Below are 24313 nucleotides of genomic sequence, written 5' to 3'. Positions count from 1 at the left end.
TGTTCAATGCAGGTATATAGACTGGTGACATCGAAGGACACCAGTCTATCACCCGCACCGAACGTCAACTGTTGGATCCTGTTGAGGAATTCAGTCGTATCCCTCACATATGACTTTGCCCCCGTTGCCGCAGACCTCAACACTTTGTCGATGAACACAGCCGCAGGGGCAAAGACGGAATCTATACCCGCCACTATGGGACGTCCTGGCGGGTTGTATAGATCTTTGTGTATCTTTGGTAAGACATATAGGGTGGGCGTCACTGGATGTTTCTCTATCAGATAGCTATGGAGTTTTACATCTATGATGTTATTAGCATAAGCATTATCTACCAGTATTTTTATTTTCTTCATCACACCGAATTTCGGATCTTCATTGACTTGTCTATACACTTCTGTGTCTTGCAGTTGTTTTTCAATTTCACTGACATATTGTGTAGTATTCATAACCACAATTGCCCCTCCCTTGTCGGCTGCCTTAATCGTAAGCTCTTTACGCCGACCAAGGGAGGTCAATGCAACTTTTTCAACCTTGGTCAGGTTAGAACCGGAGACACCATCATTCTGCTGTCTCAATCTAGTGACATCCGACCGGACCAAGGATACAAAAGTGTCTATTGCTTTGTGGTATATCGGGGGTTGGAAATCACTCTTAATGTGTAGCCCCAAATCAGTCAATCTTAAAATACTGTGCTCAGTGTCATCAGAGGCCCCGGGAGGAAGTCCCTCCCTGGGTCTTTGAGTCTGATCATTGAAAAAAACTTTTAACTTAATCCGCCTAAAGAAATGTAACAAATCAATTTCATTTTGAAACCAGTCAACCGTGGATGTAGGGCAAAAAGACAATCCCTTATTCAATACTCTTAATTCCACATCAGTGAGGTCATAAGAGGAAATATTTACCACCAATTGAGTCCCATTCATTGTGCCGACTTCTGTGCACCTCTTCTCCCCTGCTGTGACACAGGTGTTTTGGTTCCCACCGGTGGTTTGGCTGACCGTGTTGAGCGGATATTCCTGGTTGTTCCTTCTATGCTGGTGATGTTTGCGTCCTCCCCTGCGTCTTCCCCTGTGTCCCTTAGACTACTGGAAAGTAGTTGGTAGAGCACTCACTCCCATGAACTGTATCGAAGTTCCCTCTCCTGCCAGGAAAACTGACTTCGACATCAAGTAAAGCCTTGAGATTCCAGACAGCAGAGTGATCGGCGAGATACAGCTCTGAAGACACTGCTGCAAGGTGAGGGACGACAGCCAAGCCACCCTTCACCAAACAACCACTAGGCCAGAATCATCTAAGTGTAGGACTGCAGCCATCTAACCTGCCACCATACGTCCTCATCTGGGGCCAGAGGAGAAGTGCGCTAAAGCCTGCTGCTACTGTATGTTTCTCAAGTTTTACATTGCTCTTAGTAAACAAGAGGTAGGACTGAGGTAGGACACGTGACACAACATGACATCAGAGCCACTACCACTCCCATCCTCTGCTCCGGCTCCAACGAGGGCTTGCTGCAAAATGACCGTGGCAGCTCATCCCAAAGTTTCCTGCAAATTTTCCAGTGGCATAGCCCTATGAACCAAGTAGTTTGACCAAGTGTATTGCTGGATTCTCATCACTTTTTCGTCATATGTTCAATGTATACAAAAACCCTATACCGGGGTCATTCTAATAAAGCAACAGAAGTCACAGTCATAATAAAGTATGTCCAGAACCGTACCAGCACATTAATTATAATGTATGAGATGTCTGATGAGACTGGGGCGGAGCTGTTACTACACATGTCTTCTATTAAATTGCATGGAGTACATCTTTGTTCAGTCTCTCTGATGGAATCTGTAGCAGAGGCCCCAAACAAAGCTTCCAACGCAGATACCGTATGAACAAGCTGTAAAGGGGTTGTCTGGGTTCAGATCTGAACCCGGAGATATCCCTGTTTTCACCAGGGCAGCCCCTCTGATATGATCATTGGAGCATTTTATACATCGTGCAGGGTAAGGGCTGTTTGTTTATATTTTTTACACTACTAGGCTGAGGCTTCCACCTAGCAGTGTTCCCGGTAATGTCACCGGCACTAACGGGCGGACTTTAGCGCTTCCCTAGCCATTTTATAGGTTAGGGTAGAGCTAAATAGGGTTGCCACCCGAACGGGATTGACCCGGACAGACCGGGTTTGTAATCCAGGAAGATTCATGCAGAGACTCTCTTCTACGCTTGCCTGCCCAATCTGCCCAAACCTGTCAATTGTCATCATAGCTGGTGGCGGTGCGGCGCGGGCGGTGAGTGAGCGTGATCATCCGTGATGCCAGACTAAGTCAGGCAGTCAGCGGCGGCCGCTGCCAGCGGTGGGCAGGACAGGACTGTCAGTCAGCAGTGGAGGCGGTCAGCTGACTGAGCCTGTCACTGCCTGCCGGCGCGGCGATCAGCTGAGCGACAGAGCGAGCCGCAGCACTGAGTCTGAGTCTGAGTGAGAGTGACTGTGCAATGCATGTGTGCAGGAACTTAGGAAGGATTAAGGAATAGGATAGGAATAGTGGCAGACGTGGCAGTGCCTGTGACCTGGAGGCTGCCGCTGGACTGGAGGCTGCAACTGCATACTGCGCAGCTTGTGTGTAAAGGGCAGGCAGCTCTCTAAAGCAGCAATCCTCCCTCTCCTTCTCTCTGCTAGTCAGTACTAGAGGAAGTGACATCAAAGAGGGAGGGAGCGTGGGAGTCTGGGAGAGGAGAAATCATTCTCTGGCAGCCGCCTGCTCATGGGGCTGCTCCACTCCAGGCAGCTCTTCTTCTTTTTGTCTGGGAAAGGTATTTAAAACATTTGAAGACAATTTTTAATAAAAAAAATATTAATTGGAAAGGAGGGGGGGCACGCACGGCACTTGTTAAAAAACATGAAACATAAAACATGCCCCCATAAAAAAATGCCACAGGTAACCAGTGTGACATGTTTTGTGGGGGCATCTTTTATGTGCAATAATACATATCGTCCAAATACAGACATTTAAATTTCATGTTAGTGCAAAATCCATTTTATTGATAGTTGTCGTCCAATCGACAAGTGGTTTTGGGGCCGTGCAGGGTCCCCTTCATCAGGCCCAGAAATGCGATTGTCGTTTCAATGACCACTATCAATAAAATGGATTTGCACTATAGATGTACCGCCGAACTACTGATACCGATACTAATATTGCTGCCGATACAGAGTATTTGGGCGAGTACTTGTACTCGCCCAAATGCTCCGATACCTTCCCCGATATTGGAACTTCCGGTCGAATTGAGATGTTCCTCTGACTGGCAGCGCCAAGGGAGCATACAGCTGACTTCCTTTCCAATCAGGAAGCAAGGAGGTGGGTTATCATCCGCCTCCTGGCTTCCTGATTGGCTAGAAAGTCTGCTTCACTTGTTTCTAGGCAGCCTGACTTTCTAACCAATCAGCAAGCTGGGCAGTATGTCATGACTCGTATCCCGGCCTACAAAAAAGTGGTACGCTGCCTACAAAAAAGTGAATCCGGCTTCCTAGCCAATCACGAAGCGGATTGAAATCATGACTCGCCGCCCCTCTTCTTAATTGGTCAGGAAGCTAGGTTGCCTCTGAAGCCGGTGTTCTTTCACTTGAACGCCGTCTTCACGGGAAAGCAGGAAGCCAGGTGATGGGTCATGATCCCCCGCCCGCGTGCATATTGTATACTTTACCCAAAAAATTGCCACGAGGTGCTAAAGTGTTCGGGTTTGGCTTGAAGAAAAGGTGGCAACCCTAGAGCTAAAGCCCGCCCATTAGTGCCGGCGACGTCACCGGGCTCACGGCTAGGCGGAAGCCTCTGCCTAGCTTACCCATGGAGAGCCTGGTACTTCACCAGATCTGAAGAAAATTGAAGAAATGCTTTGATGCTCATATCAGAGGGGCTCTCTGGGTGAAAAACGGGTTATGTCCAGGTTCAGCTCTAAATCCAGACAACCCCTTTAAGGTAATCTTTTTGACCAAAAATGACGTGGGGACGAATGGATATATTAGGGTCCTAATAATGAATTATCAGGATCGCCGTTATAGATGCATGCAGACAACTGCTCGCACAATAACATGCATGCAGATATTTTGGTCAGGCCTCCAGAAAAGTTTGGTGCCAACCCTAGTGGGATGTGTAATGGCTTCATGTCAATTTCCAACCAATTTGCCAAGAAATAAATGGACTGTTCATGGACTGTTCATGGTTAAAAAACTAATTAGCGAACGTGTTTATTATCATGAAACGAAGGCAGTGACTGGAGACAGACCAGGGGCATCCCAATGTAATGGAAGAATACGGGAATATCCTCTTGACTCAGACGATGAGCAGATAGGACCTGTCTTTTGTGTGATCTGTATAATATATACTATGCAGCCACTCTTGGGTTCTGTCCAGATTTGCATAGGGTAGCTTCCAGTGTTGTATTATTTTGGACACTGGTGATGGGAGCAGAGATCCAGAAGTAGGACAGGGAGCAGACTACAGCCTGAATGTATAGCAGAGGACGTGACCAGATTGCTGAGCGTCAGCCATGTAATTGCACAGGGGAAAGCATTAATGAGGTGCAATCATCTGTTTGTGTCCAGACGTCTCTCAGACAACAGGGACGTGCATCGTCATTTACACTGTCACTAACCCCTGTGACCATACTCCATTAGTCTTATGTAAAGACATGCATTACCCACTAAGGAGATGATGTGCCAACCCCGGGAAAGCCGGGAAGCAATGCATCAGCTCCATCTTTCACATTTTATAATTAGATAAAAATACAAATATTTCATTGAGCTGCTTTCAGGGCACCATTTTACTAATAGTCCAAAGCAGTTAGAGCAGCTGTTTTTGCTCCAGAGCTGCTTTTCCTACTGTGACTTAGGACAGTAGTGCAGGAACCCGGGGCTCCACGCTAGGGATTGGTGCATGGATGTGGCTAGGATCAAAGATGGTGGTTGCAATGTCAAGATGATAGTTGGGGTGTTTCAAGGCCTATTATCCGGTCCTAGACTGGTGCAATGACAATAGGGGGGTTTTGCCAGTGATGATGGAGGTAGTTGTTCCCTCTGGATGTACCTCCAATGGCTGATGTTGTAAAGGGGTTGCTCTTGATGTTGGAGTCATGATAACGGTGAACCAGGCACAGCATGCAGGGTTACTGAAGGGTTCTGTTCCCAATACAGGTTGACAGGGCACAGTATACTAAAGCCTTTAATGAGAAAAAACAAAACTTTTATAATATGCTAATTAGCCTCTAGGAGCAGGGGGGGGGGGGGGGGGCGTTGAACCTGCTCCTAGAGGCTCCGTTTGCCCACCTCTTTTCACGCCCTTCTTCTCTTGATTGACAGGGCCAGGCAGTGCTGCTCTCCTCCCGCTGGTCGTGTCTGCAGTGTAAATCTCGTTCCGTTCAGTATTCGGCGCAGGCGCAGTGAGGAAGCCAGCAGCCGCCGAGCGTCCTTTCCTCACTGCGCCTGCGCCGAATACTGAACGGCGTGAGATTTACACTGCAGACACGGCCAGCGGGAGGAGAGCAAAAAGTGTGTTTTTCTCAATAAAGGCTTTAGGCAGTGAGATGGCACTAATATAGTTATGTTCAGCTGACATTAGCCATCTTAATGCCCAATTTTTTAGGTGACAGAAACCCTTTAAGGACCGCTGTACATATGGAGAACATCTAACACAGCACTTACTCACATGAGCTCATACCGAGTACAAATGCCAAATAAATGTCATCATGGTAATCCGGGCCTCTTTGCAGTTATATTTCACCCCTTGCGTTCCATGGAATTGCTTACACCTAGCCTTCTATGAATAATAGGCATTGAGTTGTGATGGCGTTGAACAGTTCCAGTCCCTTTTTTTTCAAAATTAATTTTTAAACATTTTACCAAAGATCTGTACAAGAAACAAACCAGGTACTGCACGGCCAATACATCTGGTGTAAAACTATGTGCAAAAGTGCTGTATCATTGGCCTGTGTGCAGGATCCATCTGAGTCATATTTTACTTTATTAAGTAGATGTCACAGTGCGGAGTGGGGGAAAACTCCACATCATACAATGTAGGTTGGTGAGATATGCCACTAGGCCTGGAAACAGGAATAAAGGGAGCAGGTCACCTTCTAACACATCCCTAAATCCTAGCCCTGACCTCCTAACTGTATGAGTGAACCCTAATTATGGGAGGGCTCATACCCGGAACCTCGGGCCCTACTAACCATAGAGATCCCTGGTAATAATTTCATGGCTAGGATACCACCTGTTCATCCACGACACGGATGAACCGGAGTCTCCAGGAGGCCTAGCAACAAGAAAGGAGCAGACAGTAGCATAAACCAAATTGGCAGGTAAGCACCCAGCGCAAACAACACACACTGGAACAACAGCACTTACCTGCCACCTGCCACAACTGTGTAACGCACCTAGTTGATCAGTTAGGATCTCAACTGCGGAAGCAATGGACATCCACTATTATCCCACCACCCTTGTGTTTGGCTGTGGGATTCGCGGTTACTCAGTATGTACCCCAGGCGTCACTCTCAGTCTTAGGCGGAGAGTTTGGGGTAACAAAATCATTTACCGCTATCCATCTAATTAGTTTTACTGATGGTAAGGAGGGACTCTCAGAATTACAGGAGTCACGAGTTAGTATAAGCTTGTGCAATGTTCAGAGTTAGCATCTAGTATGCAATAGCTTCAGAGTTAGTATATAGCATGTCCTCAGTTTAGTATATAGTATGCCATAGGTTCAAGGTTAGTATATAGCATGTCCTCAGTTTAGTATATAGTATGCCATAGGTTCAGAGTTAGTATAGCATGTCCACAGTTTGATATAGACTATGCAGTAGGTTCAGAGTTAGTATAGCATGTCCACAGTTTGATATATACTATGCAGTAGGTTCAGAGTTAGTATAGCATGTCCACAGTTTGATATAGACTATGCAGTAGGTTCAGAGTTAGTATAGCATGTCCACAGTTTGATATAGACTATGCAGTAGGTTCAGAGTTAGTATAGCATGTCCACAGTTTGATATAGACTATGCAGTAGGTTCAGAGTTAGTATAGCATGTCCACAGTTTGATATAGACTATGCAGTAGGTTCAGAGTTAGTATAGCATGTCCACAGTTTGGTATATACTATGCAGTAGGTTCAGAGTTTGTATAGCATGTCCACAGTTTGATATATACTATGCAGTAGGTTCAGAGTTAGTATAGCATGTCCACAGTTTGATATATACTATGCAGTAGGTTCAGAGTTAGTATAGCATGTCCACAGTTTGATATATACTATGCAGTAGGTTCAGAGTTTGTATAGCATGTCCACAGTTTGATATAGACTATGCAGTAGGTTCAGAGTTAGTATAGCATGTCCACAGTTTGATATATACTATGCAGTAGGTTCAGAGTTAGTATAGCATGTCCACAGTTTGGTATACACTATGCAGTAGGTTCACTCTGAGTTCCAGGACATTAATCAGAGCAGGTAACAGGCATATACTTGCGGTTAGTTGGTCCTGGCTAGAAAGCCAGTGGCAAGAAGGTAGACAGTCCTTCACGATGTAGTTAGGCATCCAGGTTTGGATATGTGGACAGAGTCTTCAGATACCATGGAGCTAGCAGGGTGCGCACTCCATTAGTGGAACACCCTGCTTAGCACCTGTCTTCAATTTAAGGGCTGAATGGTAAGTGGGCGGAGTCACAGAAGGCCCGGCGGCCACTGCATTCCACGCTGGAGCGCAAGCCAGCGTAACAACACAGGCGGTCGCTGCGTTCCACGCTGGAACGCAAGCCAGCGCATCATCGCAGACGGCCGGTGCGTTGCACGCTGGAGCGCAAGCCAGCGTATCGTCACAGGGAGCCGTTGCGGTCCAAGCTGCATTGTTACAGTACCCCCCCTTTAAGGGACCCCTCCGGGGTACCCCGCTAGGAGAGGGTCGGTTGGGAAATCTTCTATGGAACAATCTTTGGAGTCTGGGAGCATGAACGTTTTGCACATCTTCCCAAGAGTCATCCTGGGGACCATACCCCTTCCATCTAACGAGATACTGGATCTTCCCCCGTCTTCTTCTGGAATCAATGAGCTGCTCAACTTCAAACTCTTCTTCTCCTTGGACCTCTATCGGAGGCAAGGGTCGAGGGTCATTTGATGGGAACGGTCTAGGTCTAAACGGCTTCAGTAGCGACACGTGAAATGTGGGATGTACCTGTAATCGAGGAGGAAGGGTGAGTCTCACCGTGTTGGGGTTGATAATCCTTTCTATCGGAAAAGGACCCAGGAATTGTCTTCCCAATTTCTTGGAAGGTACCCCCAACCGAAGGTTTTTTGTTGATAACCAAACCGAGTCCCCGACCTGGTAAGGAGGACTTTCTCTCCTATGACGGTCGTAGTAACGCTTCTGTCTTTCTTTTGCCCGTTGAAGGTTGTCTTTTAGCGTCTTAAGGGTAGTTTGCAAAGTGGTCAGATAATCGTCTGTGGCTGGAACGTTTGTGGGAAGGCTGGTTTGAGGAAGAGACCTAGGGTGAAATCCGTAATTAGCAAAGAATGGAGTATGTAATGTGGAGGAATTCGTAGAATTATTATAGGCGAATTCAGCGAGAGGAAGTAGGCCCTCCCAGTCATCCTGGAGAAATGAGCAGTGACATCTGAGAAACTGTTCCAGACACTGATTCACCCTTCCAGTCTGCCCATTAGTTTGGGGGTGATAGGCGGTAGACATTCTCTGGTCGATTTGAAGTCTGGAACAAAGTGCTCTCCAGAATTTGGATACGAATTGTGAACCCCTGTCTGATATGACCTGGCTAGGAATTCCATGTAACTTAATAATATTAGACAGGAATACCACGGCCGTGTCCTTGGAGGAGGGTAACTTCTTGAGGGGCACGAAGTGTGCCATTTTAGTCAGCAAATCCACTACCACCATGATGGTGTTGTTTCCTCTGGAAAGGGGAAGTTCAACTATGAAATCCATTGAGACCCATTCCCAGGGTCTGTTGGCGATGGGAAGACTCATTAGGAGACCATAAGGTCGGTTCCTGTCAGTTTTACATGAGGCACAGGTCTCGCACGTGGAAACGTATTCCTCAATTTGTTTGGTCATCTTTGGCCACCAGAAGTTCCTGCGTATCAGGGTTGTGGTTTTAGCAATGCCGGGATGTCCCGTGAGGGGTAAATCATGGCAAAGTTTGATCACCTGGTTGGTGAGGGAGGGTGGTATATACAGTTGGCTGTCCTTGTAAAGGAGACCCTGTTGATTCTGCGAAAGACCAGGGGGGGTATTAGCATGGTCATTAATTAGAGCATCCTTGAGCTGGGTTTCCAACGTTATGGTGGCAAGGACGAGTTTCTTCGGTGGAATGATCCATGTGGGGGCCGTGTCTGAGGTGCGAATTTCAGCCAGTCGTGACAAGGCGTCGGCCTTCCCATTTTTTGAGCCTGGTCGGTATGTAATTTGGAAGTTAAACCTGTCAAAAAAAAAACTCCACCGTACTTGACGGCCTGATAATGTTTTATTGGTTTTCAGGTATTGTAGATTACGGTGATCCGTATAAATTGTGATGGGGTGTATTGATCCTTCTAGTAAATGCCTCCAATTTTCCAGGGAGCATTTTATGGCGAGGAGTTCCCTTTCGCCTATGGGGTAATTGAATTCGGCGGTATTTAGCGTCCGGGAGTAGAAGCCGATAGGATGTAACGGAGTTGAAAAAGAGCTTCGCTGGGACAGAACAGCTCCTATGGCTGCCTGGGATGCGTCTACTTCCAGCACGTAGTGATGGTTCGGATTTGGGAGAGTCAGTATCGGTGCCGTAGTGAACCTGTTCTTTAATAACTCAAACGCTGATTGGGCGTCCTTGGACCAAACGAACTTCGTGTTGACACTAGTTAAACGGGTTAGTGGCTTAGTGGTAGCGGAGAAATCCTTAATAAATTTCCTATAGAAGTTTGAGAACCCCAGGAACCGTTGAAGAGCTTTCCTGGAATCCGGAATCGGCCAATTTTGGATGCAAGTGATTTTTGAGGGATCCATCTGGATACCTTTGGGTGAAATTATGTATCCGAGAAAGGGAAGAGAGGTAGTCTCGAATACACATTTTTCCTGTTTGATGTATAAACGATGAACACTTAACCGTGCGAGAACCCAACGGACATGTTTCCTGTGATCGTGTAAGTTATCAGAATACACTAGTATATCATCAAGATAGATGATTACACATACGTCCAGTAGATCCCTAAAGATGTCGTTAATAAAATTTTGGAATGTGGCAGGGGGATTGCACAACCCGAAGGGCATCACTGTATACTCGAAGAGTCCATACCGAGTGCGGAAAGCGGTCTTCCATTCATCCCCTTTTCTGATCCTAATTAAGTTGTATGCGCCTCTCAAATCCAGCTTGGTGTAGATTGTTGCTGTTTGTAATCTTTCTATGAGTTCGGATATTAGCGGCAAGGAGTAGCGATTTTTGATTGTTACTTTGTTCAAGGCTCTGTAATCTATAATGGGCCTTAAACTTGAATCTTTGTTTCTCACGAAGAACATCCCTGCTGCTGCTGGGGAGGTTGAAGGCTGAATAAAACCTTTTCGTAAGTTCTCTTCTAGGTACTGTTTGAGGTGAACAAGTTCAGGTTGTGCCAATGGATAAATTCTACCCGTGGGTATCTCACTACCCGGCAGCAAGTCTATGGGGCAATCGTAAGATCTATGGGGCGGAAGAGATTCCGCCTTCTTTGCGCTGAACACCTCAGCAAAGTCTGCGTATTGGCTGGGGACCTGGTTCACTCCCACGTGCATGAGAGATTTAAGGGGAAAACAGGTCTCCATACAATAAGGTGACGTGAACTGAACTCTCCCCTGTTTCCATAGGAGGGTTGGCTGGTGTATTTGCAACCATGGCAACCCAAGAATCACGGGAAACAATGGAGAGTGTATGATATCAAGGGATAAGAATTCTGTGTGGTTATTTTCACATGTCACCATGAGGGGTTGAGTCTGACTATGGATAGAACTAGAAGTGGTACCGTCAATGAAACTCACGGATATCGGAACGTTTTTTCTTATGTGGGGAATTTTATTTCGCTCGACCAGATGCGTGTCGATAAAATTCCCCGAAGCTCCCGTGTCCACCATGGCTTCAACGGTAATCCGGTTTTGGTCCCACTGTAAGGTGAGAGACGTATAAATGTAACCACCAGTACTATTTTTTGTACTGCCTATGGTACAAGACGTGCCGCTCTTACCTTCGCACTTCTTACGTATCGCGGGACATCCGTCAACAGTATGGTCAGCAGACGCACAGTATAGACAGAGCTTAAGGTTACGTCTCCGGGCTTTCTCTCTCTCGGTCAGAGGTCCTCGGATCGCCCCAATCTCCATCATCTCTACAGCAGGACCCTGGCAGAACGGTCTTGGGTTGGGTGTGAAGCCTGAGACTCTCTCGGCTCTGCGTTCCCTCAGCCGTCTGTCAATGGTGGTGGCCTTCTGCATCAAGGCATTAAGTGTAAGTGGTAATTCTCCTCGGGCTAATTCGTCCTTCAGGGCCTCAGAAAGACCTAGGCGGAACTGATTCCTGAGAGTGATATCATTCCATTCAGTCTCCCGGGCCCAGCGAGTGTATTCCGCAATAAAGTCCTCTACAGGTCGTTTCCCTTGTTTAAGGCTGCGTATAGCGGTCTCAGCGGTCAGCTGTTTACTATGGTCCTCGTAGAGAAGGGCCATTTTTTCAAGGAACAGAGGTAAGGATTCCAGGACTGGGTCTTCTTTTTCTAAATAAGTATTGGCCCATGCTCTGGGCTCCCCCCTGAGGTATGAGATCATGGTAAGTACTTTTGATCTGTCAGTTGGGTATGTCCGGGGCTGCATCTCAAACATTAATTTGCATGCGTTCAGGAAATCCCTGAACTGTCTTCGGTCACCCGAGAATAACTCAGGTGGGCTTACTTTGGGTTCAGGTCCATCACGGTGGTGTCCTGGCCCCTGAGTGACAAGTTGCCGTAGTGCCTGGTTTTCTAGCTGGAGATGTTGTACAGTCACATTGAGGGTCTCCACCCTCTTAGTGAGGGTGATGAGGTGACCTGCAACCTCCGCTGGATCCATCTGGGTTCCACTAATATGTAACGCACCTAGTTGATCAGTTAGGATCTCAACTGCGGAAGCAATGGACATCCACTATTATCCCACCACCCTTGTGTTTGGCTGTGGGATTCGCGGTTACTCAGTATGTACCCCAGGCGTCACTCTCAGTCTTAGGCGGAGAGTTTGGGGTAACAAAATCATTTACCGCTATCCATCTAATTAGTTTTACTGATGGTAAGGAGGGACTCTCAGAATTACAGGAGTCACGAGTTAGTATAAGCTTGTGCAACGTTTAGAGTTAGCATCTAGTATGCAATAGCTTCAGAGTTAGTATATAGCATGTCCTCAGTTTAGTATATAGTATGCCATAGGTTCAAGGTTAGTATATAGCATGTCCTCAGTTTAGTATATAGTATGCCATAGGTTCAGAGTTAGTATAGCATGTCCACAGTTTGATATATACTATGCAGTAGGTTCAGAGTTTGTATAGCATGTCCACAGTTTGATATATACTATGCAGTAGGTTCAGAGTTAGTATAGCATGTCCACAGTTTGATATATACTATGCAGTAGGTTCAGAGTTAGTATAGCATGTCCACAGTTTGATATAGACTATGCAGTAGGTTCAGAGTTAGTATAGCATGTCCACAGTTTGATATAGACTATGCAGTAGGTTCAGAGTTAGTATAGCATGTCCACAGTTTGATATAGACTATGCAGTAGGTTCAGAGTTAGTATAGCATGTCCACAGTTTGATATAGACTATGCAGTAGGTTCAGAGTTAGTATAGCATGTCCACAGTTTGATATATACTATGCAGTAGGTTCAGAGTTAGGATAGCATGTCCACAGTTTGGTATACACTATGCAGTAGGTTCACTCTGAGTTCCAGGACATTAATCAGAGCAGGTAACAGGCATATACTTGCGGTTAGTTGGTCCTGGCTAGAAAGCCAGTGGCAAGAAGGTAGACAGTCCTTCACGATGTAGTTAGGCATCCAGGTTTGGATATGTGGACAGAGTCTTCAGATACCATGGAGCTAGCAGGGTGCGCACTCCATTAGTGGAACACCCTGCTTAGCACCTGTCTTCAATTTAAGGGCTGAATGGTAAGTGGGCGGAGTCACAGAAGGCCCGGCGGCCACTGCATTCCACGCTGGAGCGCAAGCCAGCGTAACAACACAGGCGGTCGCTGCGTTCCACGCTGGAACGCAAGCCAGCGTATCATCGCAGACGGCCGGTGCGTTCCACGCTGGAGCGCAAGCCAGCGTATCGTCACAGGGAGCCGCTGCGGTCCAAGCTGCATTGTTACAAACTGCTACTGACTAGTGGTTCCCCCTCTGGGAAACCGTAGAGCCCACTTCTGCAGGCAGGTAATAAACGCGGTTCCCCATCCAAGCAACCCAGGAGCCCCCTCACCGGAGGCACAACACACAGGGAAACGCCTTGCATACATGCTGGATGAACAACACCAAAAGACCGGACATGAAACTACAACAAGACGTACACCACACCCTGAACATAAACCCACACCAAACATCAACACAGGTAAGGTAATGAACATGGAGGAAACATAAGGGATGACAATCTATGTCCAACAAGGTGGCCCTCAAACTGGACAGATGGTAAGGTCCAGGGTGGCAGTATAACTCCAGCTCCACAAAAATCTGAAGTCCCACTAACCTCGGGCTCAAAGCACAAGTACTAAAAGAGACCACACCCAGCTCCACCTTGCTCACACTTTAACCCCATACACACCAGAATGGGAAGGGACAACAACCTTACAGGGGAAGTGTGAAAACATGCTAAAAACTACACGTTGCCACTAGCAACAAGCATGCACGGCTAAAGTGTCACGGTCTACTACCACCAGACCATGACACAGCCGTGACAGTAGAAGACATTTGTTTTTATTAAAATGGGGTGACAATGTAAGATCTTGCGTATCTGTAATGAATCTTCTTCTCTTATAGCTGTTTTCACTTATCTGTGCAGTAACGAAAACATTATTCATTTCTCATTAGGAAACCATTAGAAAGCTGCTGTTGATGAAACCCCCATCATTCTCATTTTTGCTGATTGGATCGGGGGTTGTCTCAGTAAAGACATGGATTGTCAGTGGGGACAGGGATTCTGGTTTCTGCCATGTATTTTTAGTTTGATATGCCACAGATGTGACTGCAGATTGGCCACATAGGTCACCAATATCTGTTCGGTGGGGTTCTGACCTCTGGCAGTTCTCCGGTGAATGCTGCAGCCTCTTCTTAGGTAAATGTCCACATTTTTATATTCTCATCCACACATTATTCCATCTTGTGTAGGATGTTTTTGTGCTGCATGTGGTCCCCTGGTGACATCCTCCATTGTATGCATTTTTGCTGGGGATTGCCGCTAGCAGCGGATCACATGCGGAGGGATTGCTCCCCGGGTATAAACACGCCACAGTGTTTGGGGTTTGAGCACTTCCTCCCATTTAAGCCACTTCATTCTGTGATTTTTTTCTTGATATATATGGAATATGCCATAGTTTATCGTTGGTAACATTCTGGTGCACCTGGTAGCCTGTATCACATGGCCTGTTTGAAGTGGTGCTCACAGCCTCCTTCTCCCTCCCATTGTATTAGTGATCTTACTATGGAGGTATGTGGGAGTTTGGCTGTGAGTCGGACCTCAGCACCTATCGGACTGTGTTCACACACTGTAGGTAGGTTAGCGGTAGGAACCATGCCACACTGAGATACCTTAACGGGGTGCCTTGGGCTCCGATATGTTCCTGACTGGAATATATTGTCCAAAGTCTCCGTTTTTAACATCAGCGTGAGGGTTTGGCCAGTATTGTCAGTTGCATATTATTGTGGTGCACCTTTTGCAGTGATTCTTCTACATAACATAGTATCACGTTAAGCCAAATATAATATCCTTGTAAAGCCAGGGACATAATGATCTCCTATTGTAATTAGTCTCCCAATTGGTTCATCCAGTCATCAAGAGTGGCGCGGCTGTCCACAAATTATCACAGAAGTTCATGAACACGAATCCAAAAGGTATATAGTTCTGTAAAGGGGTGAGACAAAACACGAAGTAAACCAAAGACCACAAAAAACTGTTAAAAACAATCTTCTATATTTGAACAATCACAATTAAAAGATCACAGTTAAAATAGGAATTATACCTGGTGGTCTGATGATCACATAAACAGAGGAGCTGTCAGGTCGCCTAGAGGAACGGAGCAAAACTGTTGCCATCATTCAAACCTAATGGTGAAACAGTATTTAACAGAAAAATCCAACGTGTTTCTTTCTGGCTCAAAAGCTTCTTCCAATTATCCCCTCCCTCTGGGTGATATGTTCACATGATCGATTCCCCTAAAACGGAGGAGGAAACTATTACAATCATGCATTTCCTTAAAATGTCTTGGGATAGTTGTCAACTTGTCAATGTCATCGCTTTCCTTAGCCGCTTCAATGCCAACCCAGTACATGCTCACGGATTCACCTTTTAAATTGCCGTGAGGTCATCCCCACGTAGATCTTATTGCAAGGGCATTTGCGGTATGCCAGACCTCGCAGGGGAATTATGTGTGAGGTCACGGTGTGATCAATACAATTCTGGTTACTCTCGGTTTATCGTCCCTGGGCAGGCTCGCATAAATGAAAAGGAGAACGGCACAAGGATTCTCTGGGGCACACTCTGGTGTAAGGGACACTGGCCAGATGGTGGTTTGAGGTGCCCTTGGTGGTCGGTATTAATGTGCCAGTGGCAATGTCCCTTGTAATCATGACGCCAATACCTTTTATATGGAGGTACAACCATTTACCATAGTGTTAATAGAGGAATTGAGTCTGAGGCAAGCAGGATGAAACTCCAAATGGCACCTTACTGATGATGACTCTTCATTACAATACATCCATAGGCATTAAACAGTCTCTTGATACAATCCGACATTAAGCACAATCTCCCATACATATGGGGAAAGGGAAATTCAAATCCTCAATGAAGTACAGGCTCTTGTAATACATAAGAAACTACTGCTCAGACTAGGCTGGTAATAATGAAAGTCTTGCACTGGTCACAACTCCGGCCTGATTCTAATCCTTGAATAAAAAGGTGCTTTTCTGAATCCTGAAAGTTCTATTCCAATGCTGTTCTGACAGTTGGCCGGACTGTCCTCAGGATTTAAACTGGAGATGTAGATGCTTCAAGCTATCTCCTACACCTATTACAAAGGTGCTGTCACGACCCTTGGTCATGGTCGTGACTCCTGTAACCGCATGCAGTTGCCTGCGGTCTTGGTGGTGTTGTCAATCACAGGTGAGGGCTATAGTATGTTGCCTCACCTGTGGTTGCCGCTGGCAACATTGTGTATGTGGCAGTAGAGCAGCCTGACCGGTGCTAGGCAGCTTGCTGCAATAGGCATGCGGTTGCACCTGGCAACCTCTATTTATAGGTGTGCCTTTTATCGGTGTGCACGGGGTGTTATATGTGTTGTGTGCACTTCCCCTTTAAGTTGATGTCTTCCCTTCCCTGGTGTTGGAAGGGTTAACTTCCTTCCTAGTGTGTGTGCACTGGGTGTGTCTCACTGTGGGTGTGGCTACTTGGCCCTATAAAGCCTCAGTGAATAGCAGTAGTCAGTGGGGGTTCTTCAGCCATGCTTGCTGGAGACATCCTCCTGGTTATTTACCATCTGCCAGTGAGGGCCACCCTGGTGGTCATAAATGTTATGTCTGGTGTTAGTTTATATCTTTGTGGTTTATCTGTTGTTGCAGCATATGGTTTACTGGGTTCCCGTGTGATGTCTGTTGTGTGCTGTGTCCTTTGTGTTTGTTGTGGATAACAGCACTTGCACCTGGGTTCCAGGTTGTGTGTCTGTGGCAGGTAAGTGTGGTACTTGTCTCACTTACCTGTCATTGCCATATGTCTGTTTATGTTCCCCTTTCTTTGTAGCTTGGCCAGTGAGACTCCTGTTTCTCCGTGTCTAGGAGGAACGGGTCGTCTTATCCTGCTCCTAGTCCAGGGCCACCCTGAGGGCGAGCAGGAATATCAGGTTCCGGAGTATGAGCCCTCCTACCTTCAGGGTTGGCTCATTCAGACAGGGTCAGAATTAGGGACGTGTAGGAGGTGTCCTTCTCCCTTATTCCTGTCCTGGCCATGCTCTGACCACTCATCTGCTGATACCGCACGGCTGAGGGTTTTCCCCTTCCGCAGCCGTGACAGGTGCTTAATAAGTCCTCAGGTAATGACGATCTTGCTAATCCTTTGTCTTGCATAAACGTGATAATTCCTTATACAGTCCTGATCAAAAGTTTAAGACCACTTGAAAAATGGCAAAAAATCATATTTAGCATGGCTGGATCTTAACAAGGTTCCAAGTAGAGCTTCAACATGCAACAAGAAGAAATGAGAGTGAGACAAAACATTTTTTGAGCATTCAATTTAATGAAAACTACGAATAAACTGAAACAGGCTGTTTTTCAGCTGATCAAAAGTTTAGGACCACACCTCAAAAACAAAACTAAACCCCCCCAAAACAGAAATCCAACTTCCAAACATGAACTCAGTAATGAGTAGCTCCGCCGTTATTGTTTATCACTTCCAAAATTCGTTTCGGCATGCTTGATGCAAGCGTTTCCATGATGTGAGTGGGAACATTTCTCCAAGTGGTGAAGACGGCCGCACGAAGGCCATCTACTCAGGGCCGGTGCTACCATAAGGCAGACCAAGCGGCTGCCTTAGGGCGCACCCTGGGGGAGGGCGGAAAAATGTGACATGGAGGGGGAGAAATGTGACATGGAGGGCTGATGTGACATAGGGGGGTGATTTGACATGGAGGGGGAGAAATGTGACATGGAGGGCTGATGGCTGACATGGGCGCATGATGGCTTACATGGGGGCATGATGGATGGGGGCTGATGGCTGACATGGGGGCTAATGGCTGACATGGCGGCATGATGGCTGACATGGGGGGCTGATGGATGGGGGCTGATGTCTGACATGGGGGTCTGATCTGAGGTCTGATTAACATTGGGGGTCTGATTGGGGCTGTGAATTGAGGTCTGATTAACATTGGGGGTCTGATTGGGGATCTGATCTGGGTTCCGATTAACATTGGGGGTCTGATTGCAGGTCTGACCTGAGGTGTAATGGAAAATATTTTTTTCTTATTATCCTCCTCTAAAACCTAGGTGTGTCTTAGAGGGGGCAAAAAATACGGTCCTCCAACCAGCGATTTTCTGAAGCAGAGAGAAGATACCAGGACCACACAGAGGAGAAGCCAGCTGCTGCAGACAGGACCAGGGCCAGGTGAACTGCGAGGGGGGGGGGGGGCGCCAAAATGTAGCTTCGCTTGTGTTGGCAAAAATCCTTCCACCGCCTGCATCTACTGTCTGGAACTGTTGTCCATTTTTGTAAACTTCCCTTGCCATCCATCCCCAAAGGTTCTCAATTGGATTTAGATCAGGAAAACATGCAGGATGGGCCAAAAGAGTGATGTTATTCTCCTGTTAGAAGTCCCTTGTCCTGCGGGCATTGTGTACTGTAGCGTTGTAACCCAGTCGTTGCTACACAGACGAGGGCCCTCAGTCATGAGGAATGCTCTCTGCAACATCTGGCCGTTTGACGCCCCTGCACTTCCTGAAGCTCCATTGTTATACTGAAGGAAAAAGCACCCCAGACCATTATGGCACCCCCTCTACTGTGGCGCGTAGAAAACATCTCAGGTGGGATCTGCTTGTCTCATCAGAGAATAAAACTTTCTTCCACCTTTGAATGTCCCATGTTTGGTGCTCTCTAGAGGCTAGGAAGGGGCCTCCCTCCAGATATTCAGCTACATGGCTGTTGCTTTCTTGAAGGCTCACGAGAGAACTGCATTCAACTGAACTCTCACTTGGATTTACCTGACACTGCTCCATCATGTGGAGAATCGAGTGTAGTGCACCCTGACTAGGCCTGTCTAAAGGATATTTGCATGTAAAATCACATTGTGACATGGAGAATATGACAGGAGATAAAAATACAAAATACAGGCATATCACATGACATTAATACATGGTAAAAACACGTTTGCGGGGCCCACGGTTACTTGAGTAGGACACTGCACATTGAGCCAAATATATGACTCCAATTGTGGTGCATGTAATGGAATAGGTGATTTTATATTGTTTATGTTGTGAGGAATCCCAGAACACCATAGTCCTATCCATGTTGATGCATGCCACACACCTACCACATTCCTTGTTACCCCATGCTGGGCCTTTTGTGCCATGCCCTCCATGTGACTACAGCAAAGAACTCATCACAACCCAAAAGGACTCATCCATCTGGTAAACTGACTTTCGCTCTTGTACCATACCACCTGTATCTGTAACCTCAGACAACTGTATATATCAGGTGTCCTCAAACTACGACCCGTGGGCCACATGCGGCCCGCCGAGGACATTTATCTGGCCCGCCGGGTGTTTTTGCTGCCGCTGCCTGTTCGTTACTTTTTTCCCCCAACATAAGAGATGGATGGTCCGGCAGCCAGCATATAATCGGTGGGAAAGGGGATGGCGGCCGCCAATTGGCTGTCCGGCTGAAGCGCTGGATCATGGGAATTGTAGTCCGGCCGCAATCAAGCTCCTGGCGGTGGGAGGAACACCGTAGCCGGACTACAACTCCCACCTCCCAGGACTCAGAGGCAGCCAGGCCATGTGGGAGGGGATGGCTGGACGTGACTTGCGCGGCAACTTGTGGGCAGTGAACGTCGGGCGCTGGCTCGTGGGAAAGAGAGAGGGAGACTTGACAGAGCATCACAGCACAGTCGTTTTGAGCAACAAGAGCAGAGGCAGCTTGGAAGAAGTTGGCATCATCTTTTCCCCCCGAAGAGGTCGTTCAATCAAGGCTGAGGTGAGACAGATTACCAGATGACCCCCACATCCCATGGGCACTAATTGGGCCGCGGTGGCAGGCACTCATTGGGCTGCGCTGGTGAATGGTTCAATGGGCCACTTGACTGGACTATAGTCTGGCCCTCCAACAGTCTGAGGGACAGTGAACTGGCCCCCTGTTTAAAAAGTTTGAGGACCCCTGGTATATATCCTTGTGTGTATAGTGTATTGTCTAGTGTGCCCTTAAGGCAACTAAATATATAATTTAATCTTGTGCTGTCTTGTATCTCGATCACGAATCCCCACGTCTGTACTTCGGCCTAGTTATATACTACCGCATGTTGGTTTCTTACCCTATATAATCCCGTTAGTGGACCGGGCTTATATCAAACAATAAACTGGTGGCAGTCTTCCCAGGCTGAGAACGTGCTCTTTCACTGGGGCTGTGAAAAGGCTCTCTCAGCTTGTTGCCTCTCTGTGCCCACGTGGACAGAAGGAGTCTGTGAAAACTGTACCAAAACTGACCTTACCCGCTCCTCCAGGAGGGCGTAACGTCATGTCTTGTTAACCAGGGACCATACCTCGTGAGCTCGGCGTAGTTGACGTCCGACGTCAGTCGGGTTACGGTATTCGTCACAACATGTGACACAGGTGGGTTTTCCAATTTACACAGCTGCTACTAAGTGTGGTTGCACTTTTACTTATTGATTATTGACCATTGCATCCTCTTTTGGGGGGGCCTTTATTGTTCTACATTTTAGCATTCCCTGCAACTTTTGGTAATTGTCTTTGATATTTATTCACAACAATAAAGATGTAATGTTTGTACCTTTATGTGTGGCTTTATGAAAATATTCTTTTTGGGGGTTTTAGTGTCTTCTTAGGTCAATAACATCACGTTCATTAGTCACGTGGCCCATGTGCAGCTCAGTCCCTTTCAAGTGAAAGGGCCTGCACTGCAATACCTAGCACAGCCACTATATGGCGCTGTGCTTGGTTGCATGTGGGCGTTATATAAAAAGGGTAAAAACAAGTAATGTAAATAATGAAAATAGTACTGACTACTGCTTTTCAATTTAAAGGGGTTGTCCCAGAAACTCCAGAGTGGCAACCGACTTTTCACCTATTCACAGGATAGATGATAAATGTCTGATTGATGGGGGGGGTCTGTCTGCTGTGACCCCTGCCGTTAACGAGAAGAGGGGTCCCATGTCCCCATTGAATGGAGCGACAGATCAGAGCGTGCAGACTGCCTCCATTCAAATTTTGTGGGACTGACAATAATTGTACTGCAGAGAAGTGGTTGCACATGTCTGGGGTCTTCTCCATTGAACTATGGGAGGTTATGGAGACAGACAACCAGGAGCTCCCTTAGACTTCATGACAGAGTGACATTTCTGTGTGGCTGCTTTGCTTCTCTACTTCTTTTTAGGGTCTCCAAATAGTTGTCACAGGACCCTTGTTTTCCTGAGAGCTGGATGTCTCAGAGGTGACCAGCAGATACATTTAAAAAAAAAACTCACAGAATGAACATAACCCTGTTCGAGGGAATATAGTAGAATATGGTCAATTGCAAAAGACTTCACAGAAATACCATTAATTCTAAGACATAACTTTTAATAAATCATTGTTAAAAAGCCATTGGACCCTTCTGATACAAAAATAAATTATAAATGCCAAAATAAATCAAAAACCTAAGTGTGGAAAGAATATATTCCACTAGCCTTATGTTTGCAGGGTAGGCAGCCAAATATTAATAAAATAGGCTGTTGGGGCAGTATCCCTAATTCTAACCCTATTATTATTGCCCTGTCTGCAAACGGAATAGCCGCCCCGATAGGGGCGATCCCGTGTCTCGTACCTCCTATTGATCCCTAGAGGACCCCGGTGCGGGTATTGGATACAGCAAAATAATGCTGTCCCTAATTAGAGAACTAGGCTAATATAAATATCAAAAAAATAACAAACAACATGCATAAATAGCCGCCCAGTGAGGTGGCCAAGAACCACCCATTTACATACAGTGCAAGAAGAATAAAAGTAAGTGATATAATAAAGTCATGTGTCACACTGACACTCCTGACCGTCCCGACCCTACGCGTTTCGCCTCGTTGGTTTCAGGCTCTTCAGGGGACAAAAACATAAATAAAACATAGCAGAGTGTCCTACACCAAAAAAATACCACCGGAGTATAGAGAGACCACGATAATATTTCTCTCATCAATTAGTGGTTACTGATATCTAGAGCCACTATTTAATATTTAGTACAAAGCTATATAGCTAAACAGACCAGGTTCAAGGACTAGTCAAAGATAATAGTCAAATCATCAAGGACTATAGTCAGATAATTATTCATACGGACCATAGTCGGCGGTTATTCCGTTTGCAGGCAGGGCAATAATAATAGGGTTAGAATTAGGGATACTGCCCCAACAGCCTATTTTATAAATATTTGGCTGCCTACCCTGCAAACATAGGCTAGAGGAATATATTCTTTCCACACTTAGGTTTTTGATTTATTTTGGCATTTATTATTTCTTTTTGTATCAGAAGGGTCCAATGGCTTTTTAACAATGATTTATTAAAAGTTATGTCTTAGAATTAATGGTATTTCTGTGAAGTCTTCAGCAGATACATTACCCACCTACATAGTGAATGCCATGAGTGCAACTATAAAATACTGGGTCCCATAGCCAACTGTTGATAGCCTGCCCGCCCCCAATCGCCATGCACATATCAGAGTAACCCTTGTTATAAACCTCTTGTAGTCTGGACTGTAGAAAACAACAGTTTCCAGTTTGGCCTGGACAATCGTGAGGGTTTGAAGAACGGATCTGGATAGAGGTGAGGGTGGTGGTGGTGCTCAATATCCCAAAAGTGGTTAGGTCCACCCTAAAGATCTGGCCCTGCCTATAGGAACTGCTCAAAGGAGTCTATTATCCATTTTGCACCAAGGAGCCTTCATTAAAGGGAGTCTGTCAGCGCCATCACCGTGCTAAACTAGGAAGGGGCTGCGGAGAGCAGTAGAAACGTACCTTTTGTGGAGTAGTATGAATTTGAATGTTTATTCTGTCAGGTTCTGCTCCCGAAAGTGCCCAGGAGGTGGGGCTTCACTGTGAAGTGCCCTCTATATTAAGACACATCCCACCCCCAACCCTCTGCTCTGAGTGACAGCTAGAGTGGTCTCCTGGTTGGATGCTACAGCTGTCACTCAGAGCAGAGGGGAGGGGCTGTGAAGCAGCTCAGTGCAGAGAGCACCTCAGTGAAGCTCCGCCTCCTAGGCACTTGCAGGAGCAGAATCTAGAAGAATAAAATTTTATATTCTCACTACTCCTGATGATAAATGCTCCACAAAAGCTATGCATTGCACAGCTCTGCCCAGCCCTTAAAGGGTTTTCTCACTTCAGCAAAGGGTTTTTTTATATGTAGAGAAGGTGAATACAAGGCACTTACTAATGTATTGTGATTGTCCATATTGCCTCCTTTGCTGGCTGGATTCATTTTTCCAGGGCATTATACCCTGTTCATTTGTAGGGGTGTCGGCCACCGCTGTAGTGCAGATACTAGAAAGATGTTGCATATGTGTGCCTATGAGCGCTCCAATGGTCCCGGCCACCAGAGGCCGGTGTTTTTCCTATAGTGTGCAAGCACGACCACCACTGATGGACTGTAGGGTGGACGTAACCCCTGGAAATGAGCAGTGTATAATGTGATGGAAAAATGAATTTAGCCAGCAAAGGAGGCAATATGGATAATCACAATACATTAGTAAGTGCCTTGTATTAACTTTCACTACATGATAAATGCCATCTGCTGAAGTGAGACAACCCCTTTAACTAATCAAAACTAGTCAAAACTGCTAACAGATTCCCTTTAATACTGTCACTTTTACCGGGAGAGCCATCATTTAGTGGCTCAGTTCAACAGCCGCACAAGATGGAAATTTAGGTGCTTATATTTCTGCTCCAGTAGCTGCTGCTGTGACGCCCCAGTCATTTCCAGTAATATGCGGTGGTAAAAATACCTCTCATACATCCCGCACCAAGCTTTTATGTCACCCTAGTTTAAACAGTTTGTCAATATAATGGTACTCTGTGGTCTGTAGTTTATTAAAGTGCAATGTATTCTGACCACTTCTATAAACATGCATATATCTATATGAAAAACCACAGTGTAATAGTTAATAAATAGTCTATAAAAGATATGCTACGACACAGGGTAGTGCTACGCGGCGATCCTTCTGTCCGATGCCCAGTGCCAGCGTGTCATTCAGTTCAGACCCTACCTTGTAGATCACTGCTAAAAGTTCATTGTTTTTCAAGGGTTAAATTTCATGATTGAATGCTAAAAGCACTTATTTCTTTATGTAATATGTATTCCAAATAGTTGTGTATGG

Source organism: Bufo gargarizans, chromosome 5 (genome assembly GCF_014858855.1).
Source record: "Bufo gargarizans isolate SCDJY-AF-19 chromosome 5, ASM1485885v1, whole genome shotgun sequence".
Lineage (NCBI taxonomy): Eukaryota > Metazoa > Chordata > Amphibia > Anura > Bufonidae > Bufo > Bufo gargarizans.
Note: the sequence above shows the minus strand (reverse complement) of the source record.